Consider the following 10,061-nt stretch of genomic DNA (forward strand, 5'->3'; position numbering starts at 1 on the left):
ATTCATTATACATCAAGACAATTACAGAAACACATCCAACATTTCAGGAGTACAGGGAGACCAAGCACAATTGCTTACTGATGTGTACAGAGAATAGGCAAAGTTATTGCACAAAACCCCAAAAGGCTTCAAAACCAGGACTAATGATTATCTTTTTAAACTGAGAGCTCCACAACTTTTGCTGAAGGAGAGTTCTGGTAGCACAAAGAATAGATCTCACTTTTTGGAGGAAAAGCCACAACAAGGCAACAGCACTAAAACTCTAGAAACTGCATCAAAAGAAAGAGACTTTTGTATAGTTAAGTACAGATATTTGTTGGTTTTAATGAGACAGAGCAAAAGTTCTGATGTTTTTGTTCTGGGTTGGCTCTTTTTTAGTTCCCTGATGTTTTTGTTTTCTGATGGTTTTCTCTTTTCTTTTCATTACAATAACTCCATTGAACTCCATTGGTCTTTCAGAAATATGATTCTAGTGAAAATTAAGTTATCTCCATCTAGAAGGAAATACTCCACACCTTAGCATAATTTTGGGAAATCCAAAAAACGTATGGGAAAACATAGGTATATACTTAAACACCAGCAATAAAATTCAAATCATTCCTCCCCTGAGATATAAAGCAAGCTACAGAATAAGTGGGCAGAAAACTCTGCCTTGTAGATGTGCTCATGGATGTACAAAATTGTCCTACCTTGTATGGCAGTAATGACAAAGCCATTAATGGTTCTTTTTTTAGTCTTTATCACTCCAGCTGGTCTTCCAGTTACATCTCACACATGCACTATTTTATCTGTGAGTAATGTATGCTTAGTGGTAATTTTCAATTTAAAAGAGTTAGAGATAAGACCCCCTTTGCAAGGGCAATTACTCTAGAAATATAGCATCAAAATTTTTGTTTGTTTTTTGGGGTTGGTTTGTTTGTTTAGTTTGGTTGGGTTTGGATTTTTTTTGTTGTTTTTTTGGGTTTTTTCCAACAAAAAAGCAGTAGTTGCAAGGACACATAACCTTGTGTCTGTACTCTCTGTACATTATGAGAGTCTGTACTCTCATAAATTAGCTCCAGGATAAAAAACTAAGGGGATAAGGCAAAGCTGGTGGGTTTTTATTGTTTTTTTGTTTGTTTGTTATAATGGATATGAAATTATAGACTATACATTTATAGAGGTGGTACATGATAGCAAATTTAGAAAACAAAAGGAAAATATATTCTATGCACCACATCCACATCCATTTGAATAATTTGCTTAAGCACCATGTGTTTCTCTTTGAGCTCTTCATGGCTACTGAGTTAGACTGATTCTTATAGTCAGATGTTGCTCATTGTTTCTGGTTCATGGCAGTGGATCTCTGCTTGTTCATCATGCCAAGAGTGGGTTGACCTCCTTTAACCAAAGAGGGTGAGGAAGAGGTGGTCATATGGTTATTTATTTACCCTCTCCAAGAATGATATGCAAATCCTGTTGAAGGGTTTGTAACAAGTCTCACAGAAAGTTCAAAAGTGTCAGGAGTAAACTGCTTCTTTCAAGATTTATCATTTGAGGTCTCCCTGCTGTTCAGCCCTAAAGATTCACCCAAAGACAGATCAGCTGGAAAGGGGTGGACTTTGTAAGCCTGATTACAAAATGAAGCATGACATTAAAGTGGTGGACTGGAACCTAGAAGACCTACATCTGACTCTCTACCATGAATTTTTGCTGTTAACCATAAGCAAAACAATCCATATATTCAGTATCAGCATGGCCAGAGGAAAAAGCCTCACATAGAGGTGGGTGAAAATAAATTCAGAACAATCTGAATGTCTCCCAGGCAGTTATAGGCTGGCCTAGGAATAGAGAAGCAGCCAGTGTTATGTCAATCCAGTGTTTCTAGGTACCCGGTCTAACACTTGTGACAACAGTGGGATTTTCACTAGTGGCTTAAATGGGTGTTAGTGTCCTAAACATACACCTGAAAAACCAAAGCACCACTGCCAAGAGAAATGGCTGAGCATGCCTACTTAACACTTGACAGTCCTGTGGCTGAAAAATTAATACAGTCACTGTATCTTTAGTTTGTTATTTTAAAATGTTCCTTGTTCTCTCACTGATTCACTTTTATTTGTGGTTGTAGCAGAGTTTTAAAATGACAGTATTTTTATCGTAATATAAATATGCTTTCATCTTATAAAAAGGAGTTTCAGATCAGCACAGAAGTCAATAAATGCATTCCTAGACATCTAAATTCTCTTGGAGATCTGCTGGGTGCAGTTTCCCTTCATCCCCTGCTGCAAAGTGATGCTAAGCTGAATTATCTACTCAGCCTTGGAGAGAAATGGCTCAGAGGAGATTCTGATCTAAATTAGATGCATTCCTTTGAACTGTGTTTTCTTCATATACCCTGCAAACTGTTTTTCAAAAGTGAAAACATGACATTTCACAGCAGGCTTTAATAAAAGGTATTTTGCTATATACACATTTCCTGTGGCATTTTTAAAAATGCTTCTTTTTTTCCTTGAAAACTTCACTGTTAGAAATTTTGATTTATCTGATAGTGTAAAATACTCTGTGAACATTAAGGCTTTACTGCCAGACTGCAGACCTAAATTCTGTATGCATTACACTTAAAATCACATACCTCTGTTTTACAAGAGGGGTGTTTTGGAGAGGGTAGGGACATTTGCTATAAAAATCAAATGGTAACTGAGGAAGAAAATTTTGTAGCTGATAGAATGCCAGTTATGAGGAAAACCAATGAGCTCTATTCCTGTCTTCTATGGACAAGTTATACAGATTACCTGGATACAAAAATACTTCTACCGTAAGCCTGCTGTAGAAAGCACTGTACTTTGTTTTGAATAGTTCCATTTGTTTGGGTTTTAGGGTTTTGTTTGGTTTTAGGTTTTTTTGTTGTTGTTTTTTTCTTCCTTTTAAGATACTTATGTAATCTTCCAGGCAAATAGCTGAAGTCAGTGGTTTTTTTTCTCCCATCCGTTACAACAGATAACATGTAAACCACGGGAAAAAAAAATCTTAGATTGAGTCTGAAGGGCACTTTGAGTGAAGTTCTGCTGTTGTTACACAGCACTACATCTTAAAATATTGCAGCTACTGTGAGTACAGATATATGTGAACATAATTCTATTTTAGAAAATAGTTTATTTGGGGAAAGAAAAAAAAGAGTGACTTTAAAAAGGTAGTTGTGTTGTGCAGTAGTTGTGCAGTATCACTCTAATTCCAGAATGTGTTGCAAAGAAACAATTTACAGACAGGCTTCTCTGCTTGCTGCTGGTTGTTTATGCTTTCCCTCCTCTTAGAGCACTGGAGAGAGGCATTCTAGGATTAGGATTTCTGTGATGGAATTTCTCAAAACAGGTGACTGTGTGTTAAAAGTGCACCGACTCACAGAACATGAGAAACTGGTACTAGTCACTAACAGATTCATCTCTGTGAGGTTGAAGAGATGATGAGAGGGAAGTGCAAATAGAGTTTTGAAACCACTGACTTTTTAATGTTTCAACAGTTCAGTAGCTGTCTCTGAGGCACTTAACTGCTCCTTCCTCTAGCATGAGAAATGCCTAAGCAGGCAAACTGTAGATAAAATATAATTCAAGCTGATCTAGAAATTTCATAGAGACACAAGGTCTGTTGTTCCAAGAAACAAAACTTGGCTTGTGAAATGTGTACTTTATGCATATTTGGTACCAGATAGTGAATTCCATCAGCATTATTACTGTGCTTCTGTGAGGTCTTAAGTTCCATCACACTTTCTTTAAAGGCAGTGAAGCATGTGAAGATGCACTTCAGTCCCAAGATAGGCTAAATATGGCTAGTAAATAATAAACAGTAATACCTTCCTAAAAGTAGTAGTTTTGTTTTGGTTTTTTTTTTTCCCTGAAACAGAATTTAAGGAAGCCTTGGAGTGTACGTTTTTTTTTTTTCACTTGGACTGGACTGAGAGGGTGACTCCTAAGAGGGATAATAAATTGTTAGAATTGGTCTGGGTATACTAATCTCTTCAAAATCAGTAAGAAAGGGAGAAAAGACCTTTTCCCAGCCACACAGTGTTTCCCAGCAAGATCTGTTTCTATTTCATTACTAAAACAACAGGCTGTTACTAACTTAAATGTCAGATGACACTACATCTAAAAAAAAAAAAAAAAAAGGAAAAAAAAGGAAAAAAAAAAAAAGAGCCAGCACCACCCAGCAAGGCAGTGCTAGAGTTCACATTAAGACTTCCTCACAATAGCTGGTTAGAACAGAAACCTGAAGTATCAGTAATCTTACCTTGAGTATACAAGCTCCAAGGAGAGAAGATCACTGGCTCAAAAGAGTGGAGGACTGAGAAAGTGCTCTGATCTGCTGCTGGTAGCATGCACTTGGCTTTTATGTGCAGGTGGGAGGAGCTGCTCCCTACGGTAGGTGGGCAGTGAGGATAGCAGGCAGACAGCCTTCAGAAGGCATTGTAGAGTAGGTTTTTGCTCTTTGGGGACAGGGAGAAGGAGGGAAAGCAAGCTGGGTAGCTGTGATTTACAGGAGGAATAGTGCTGGATTTTTTTGGTGTGTGTTTCTCCCCCCCCCTCCCCCCTTAACTTAGTTAACTAAAGATTCTCTACTGTATTTGTTTCCCTGAATTATTCCAGTGACAGTTATAATGCTGCTTTGCCTTTTGGATAGGTATTTACAAAAGTGTGATAGTAACACAAAGTAGTTATCTGAGAGGCTGGTGTTCCCCTTTTTAGAAAGGAATAGCTTTGAGGAAGCAGCCCCTTGTTCCTTGAAGCTGTCTGTTTATTCAGGGATTGAACTCCCTTTAGTTTCCAAATGTCTATACTAGAGCTCAGCTCCAGAACCCTCATAGGTTTCTGTTGTGCTGGGCTACCTAGCTTTTTCTTGATGCAGCTCTAACATTTTCCATCATCATACTGACTTTCTAGCAGTTTAGTTTAGAGCTGTTTTATTGTTCCCTGTGTCTGAGTTCTAAACAATTTTCTCAACTGGTATTCTCAAAAGGCAAAATGTAGCCAAAGAGACAAACCAGTAGGAATATGCATTCCTGGTGGTTTCTCTGCAAAATTATTCATTGTTCATTTTAACTCATTCATTGCTTTCAGGGCACAGGAAGAGTGGAGGCCACAGTGTCCAGACTCCACCTCCTGCAGGTGAAGAAGGCAGTGGTACCCACCTGGAAAACATTAATTCTGTTTTTGCACATATGTCTGCATGAGGTATCCGGGCCTATATTATTTACCATAATACACAAGTAAAACCTTTGCTGTATTGGAGCATCAGTGCGTGGAGAATGCTGGAAAGATAGAGCAGGAAGAAGAGGACAGTGTCGTGAAATGAAGTGAGAGGGTAGAGGTGCATCCTAATTAAAAATCCATGAAGGACCAGGTACAGAAATGAAGGAGGACCTGAGTTTAGAGAGTTGTACTGCAGGTGATGGACATGAGATATGATATATACTGCTTCTTGCACTGCAAGGCCAAACTGGTCACTGGATAAGGAGCAGTATAAGCATTGGATGCTTATAAAACTTAGGAATCGTCCTGAGCTTTCTCTCTGTATTACACTCTTGTGTCTGTATGAGATATATAGATGTATGAGATATATAGTCTGTATGAGATATATAGAGATATGAATATATATGATAAGATCAGTGTAAATAGGTCTCAAGACCTAAAATATTTATGTTGGAAATGCATATTAGGTCTTAAGATAGACTCCAAGTAACATTCACTTCCTTATCTTTCTTCTCCTTTTTCCTCAGTTATGAAGAGTTCGTTTTTTTTATGTTGTTTTATTTTTGGTTGCTTGGTTTGGTTTGTGGTTTTTTGTTTGTTTGTGGGTTTGTTGTTTTTGTTTTTTCAAAAGTAGGGACTGAGTTGAACAACATATTTTGCTACATGTAAACATGTCAACTCAGATGTCAGTGTAATGTGGCAGAACTAGCTGCATAACCTTGGGGATGTAGCCTCTGTGAAATCTAGAACTGCCAAGCTGAAAAGGACTGGTTAAATAACTAATACTTCTTACAGTACATCTTCCTGTTGGATAGAGCAATTTTCTAAATTATTGCAGCTAATTGGGAAAACAAGTAATGCTATTTTGTTACTTCTGCATCACTTAATGTATTTTTACAGTCTTCTTTTAGGAAGGTCACACAAAGTAATGATAACATGGAAAGAGGGAAAACAAGGGTGCAAGCTACTGCAGTAAGTTTATGTAACTGGTTCAGGTATGGCTCCTTGTAATGTTCAGCTGATTAAATGATGTACATAAACTCAGATTCTACTCAGGATCTAAACAATCAGATGGTGCTGTACTTAAAGAAATCTAGGTCAAGATTTTCAGAAGTTAGAGAGTAAATAGGTACCCATGTCCTTATCTGAAGCTTACACTGTTCTTAATGCCTTAAAATTGCTGAGCTTACTCTAGGTCCCGTTTAAAATCACCACATACTTCTACAAATCAGTACATTCTAGAAACCAAGGTGTTGAGTGTTTGGTTTTTTTTTCTCTTAGGAGCAGAAGTTTTAGTGTAGAGGACTAGCTACATGTTGATATTTGTTTGTTTGTTTGTTTGTTTGTAGCTCTTGACCCTAAACTTCGGGGGCTAAGAGCCAATTAACTTCCCAGAAGTGATTGGGAAGTCACTTCAAGCCAGGTCACTGTGGCTCCTCTGTACTCATTTGGTTGTGTCCACTGATCATGGGTCCTACTGTACTGCAGACTGAAGGGTAGCCTTACCCTGTAACACTTCTAGGAGAGAAAAATTAAAGAGTTTCTCTTTAGTTCTCTCCTTCAGGGAATCTTAAAAAGCTTTGCAAGTGTTAAATAAACTGACCAACGCATCAAATAGATAAAACATACTAGATCTAGATTAATAATTGTTAAAGAACCACCATGATGCAATTATATGCATCAAGATTACCTCAAGAAACTAGGACATTAGGCACAGACACTGGATTTTCTGGTTACTGCATTGCTTATCGTCCCTAATGAGATTTTTAGTAGATGAAAGCCTTAAGCAAAATATTTGTGGGAAATTGATTTGGTTCATCACATGATTGACTGAATTTCAAGGCACACTGCCAGGCTGAACAGTAAATTCAGTGTGGACACATGGATTGTCATGCTCCTGTGACTATAGGAGTGATGTCCAATTTTTCAGTTTCCATTTACCTTTAAAATATGTAATTATTCTTTCAGAAGACACTTTAATGCTCTAGCTCTCTTATTCCAATTCTCTTATCCTCTCTTATTCTCTCTTACTCCATTCTTACCCCAAAATGTCCAGATTGGTTTGTCATGAGCCTCCAATAATTGTTTGAAGCAGCCTGTGGTTTCCAAAATCCGTATTGAGTATTTGCTTTACTTGATAGCAGGGCTAAAGGTGTAGTGCAGAATAGAACTATTAGTAAAAAAATCAACTTTATGAAAGTGTCTTACCCTCAGATAATTCTTTTTACTACGCTTTTGGGAACCATGCACACTTGCCCTTCAGCCACTCTTCTATTAAATTAAATTTGTCCCAGCATTCAAACTTGCAAGGAACAATTATTAACAGAGGTGGCATCATCCATAAAACACAGGACAAAAGTGTACAAATGACAGGCATTTCACTCGAGGTCTTTTCAAACGAGACAAGCCAAAACTCCTGTATTTATTCCATAAAGGAGTAAAGTTATTATTCCCAGCTTGCTCTGAATGTATTTGAGCTATAATAATATGGCTGAATATGTTGGTGGTGGATGTAGGAAGCATCACCCTGAACAGATCAGGAGGTTGTTGAACGTTTGCAGTTAAATTCAAAATTTCAACTGCAAATTTTAAAATGCCATAATTGAGACACTTCAGAGTTTTGTTTTGATATTTGTTGATAAAAAAATCTGAAGACATTACAAGTAAATTTATGTTAACCTATACAACTCCCATGTAAATATATTCTTCTTTTCCTCTTATTTGAATGTAGAACCAAAGACATGAACAATTTTTCTATTTGATCAATAGTATATTTTATTAATATATGGTTTTAGGTTGCAGTCTGTCTTCTTCCGTGCTTCTCATCATTGTCAGTTCTAACCAAAGTCTTTCCAGCAAATTTGGATTTTAAAGAATGAAACGTAATACTGTTGTAGTTTTTATAGAGCAATGGTTTTTGGGGTTTTTTTTGTGTGGTTTTTTTTTGTTTGTTTGTTTTTGCAGTAAGATTCACTAATCTAGAGGGGAGAGAAAGAACAGTTTTCAAGGTGATATTGAGAATCTGCCTGATACTGCCTTTCAGATTTGCATCCACAGATTAGGGCTAGTCAGATGGCCTGGTTACAAAACCAGTGTAGGATACAAATGAGGATGTACTTTGAAAGTGCAGATTTTGCATTCCAGGTAAGCATAGAGCAAGGCCTGAATGTGTGTGTGGAGGGAGCACACCTAAAAGATACCTGCCTACTTTGGATGATGTTTCCTCCTGTTTGGCAAGGTTCATTCTTTAGTAGATAGGATGATAGAGGCAAAATTGGGAAAAAAAAAATTAAAATTGTTACAGAACATGCTGTAGGCATGACTAATGCCATTTTGTTTGCGTATTGGCTGTGCTGATTCCATTAATGATGTTCACAAAAATGAAAGCTTCTTGTATTAGACCACTCAATCCAGCTTACAGTTGCATCACTTATTCCCCATATTGACTGAATTCCTAAATCTCTGTGTCAGCTTCCAATGGGATTCACTTGCTGACGTTGATACTTACCACACCAAAACAGAAAAAGAATCCATACCTTTTTTTTTTTTTTTTTTAACAGAATGACTCTTGGCAGTTTTAAGTTAAAGATTGTCTATTCTGGTAGGAGGTATATGATGGTTTTGCTCAGAGTATGGCAAATTGAACATATAAAGACTGAGAACCCTCTGGCTGGGGAACAGGTCTGCTAAAAACTGTGAGAGAATCTTGACAGCCAGCGAAGTGAACTAGAACTGCTGGCAGGTCATGGCAGCAAAGAGGGAAAACAGTATCTTGGGCTGCAATAATAGGAGCACAGGCTTTAGCTAGGAATAATCACTATGGAATAATAATAATCACTAGGAAAGTGATTATTCCCCTCCACATTTATTAGGCCATATTTAGAAGAACATATGGCCAATGTTAAGATTCCCAGAGCAAGATAGATGTCAGTGAACTGGAGCAAGTTCAGTGGAGGGCCACTGGGATCATCTCTGGGGCTGGGTCACTTGCACTTGGAGGGGGAGGATGCAGGAACAACAATTGGCTTCGGGGTGACCTCACAAAGAGCAGCCCCAGCAGCTATGGGGAAGTTCTTCAGAGGATGGAGCCAGGATCTTCACACTGGTGGGAGGACAACAGACAACAAGGCTAAGCTTGAAGAAGGGAAGTTGTGTCTGGGTATAAGGGAAACTCTTTTCCATCAGAAACAAGCAGGCAATGGAGCTGGTTGTCTGGTGAGGCTGTGCTTTCAAGAACCAAGCAGATAAAGTCCTGAGCAGCCTGGTCTGACCTCATGGCTGACTCTCCTTCAAGCAGGGGGTTGATTTAATTAAAGATCTTCTGAGGTTCCTCATTATCCCATAGTTGTATACGAAAATATTGAATAATATTTCACTCAGGTGTTATTATACAAGAGTTCAGATTGTCTGGGTTTCAGTCCATCTGCATTTGGGAGACTGGAACATTGGACCAGGGAATGATCCAAGTTGATAAAATGTCCCTGGATTCAAATCTGGAGAGTTTGGGCATTTGTGAAAAACAACCAAGAAAACACATGGAAGTCTTAATTTCAAACGTATGACTGAGGATTATAAAAAACTTGTCTTCAGTTCCACCAGAATGTGCTTGGTGGCAGTATTAGGCATTCTGTGTGTGCACTTTGAGTATTTTTCTTTTAAATAAGTTTTCTGAAAGTTTATTTGATGAAGCCAAGTGGCACACATTTTGGCTGTAATATATATTCTTTTAAATCTCTTTGCCAAAAGTTTATATTGTGCTTTTTATTTTAGAAAGATAATTTGTACTCTGTTTTAAATGAAATATAGCATCCTTGGGAAAATATATTTCTGATCAAAGGAAAT

The 10,061-nt window shown here is 37.7% G+C and overlaps 1 protein-coding gene across 1 annotated transcript in view; it reads right to left on the reverse strand.

The window, feature by feature from the left end:
- The window catches only part of COL8A1 (collagen type VIII alpha 1 chain), an 88,993-nt gene extending 84,680 nt beyond the window's left edge, over window positions 1–4,313 (reverse strand). Inside the window, exon 1 of the mRNA XM_030469623.1 lies at window positions 4,261–4,313. The gene's annotated coding sequence lies outside the window, so the exon portion shown is untranslated. The remainder of the gene's footprint in view (window positions 1–4,260) is intronic.
- Window positions 4,314–10,061: the final 5,748 nt, after the last annotated feature.

The sequence above is a fragment of the Calypte anna genome, chromosome 1, assembly GCF_003957555.1.
Source record: "Calypte anna isolate BGI_N300 chromosome 1, bCalAnn1_v1.p, whole genome shotgun sequence".
NCBI lineage: Eukaryota > Metazoa > Chordata > Aves > Apodiformes > Trochilidae > Calypte > Calypte anna.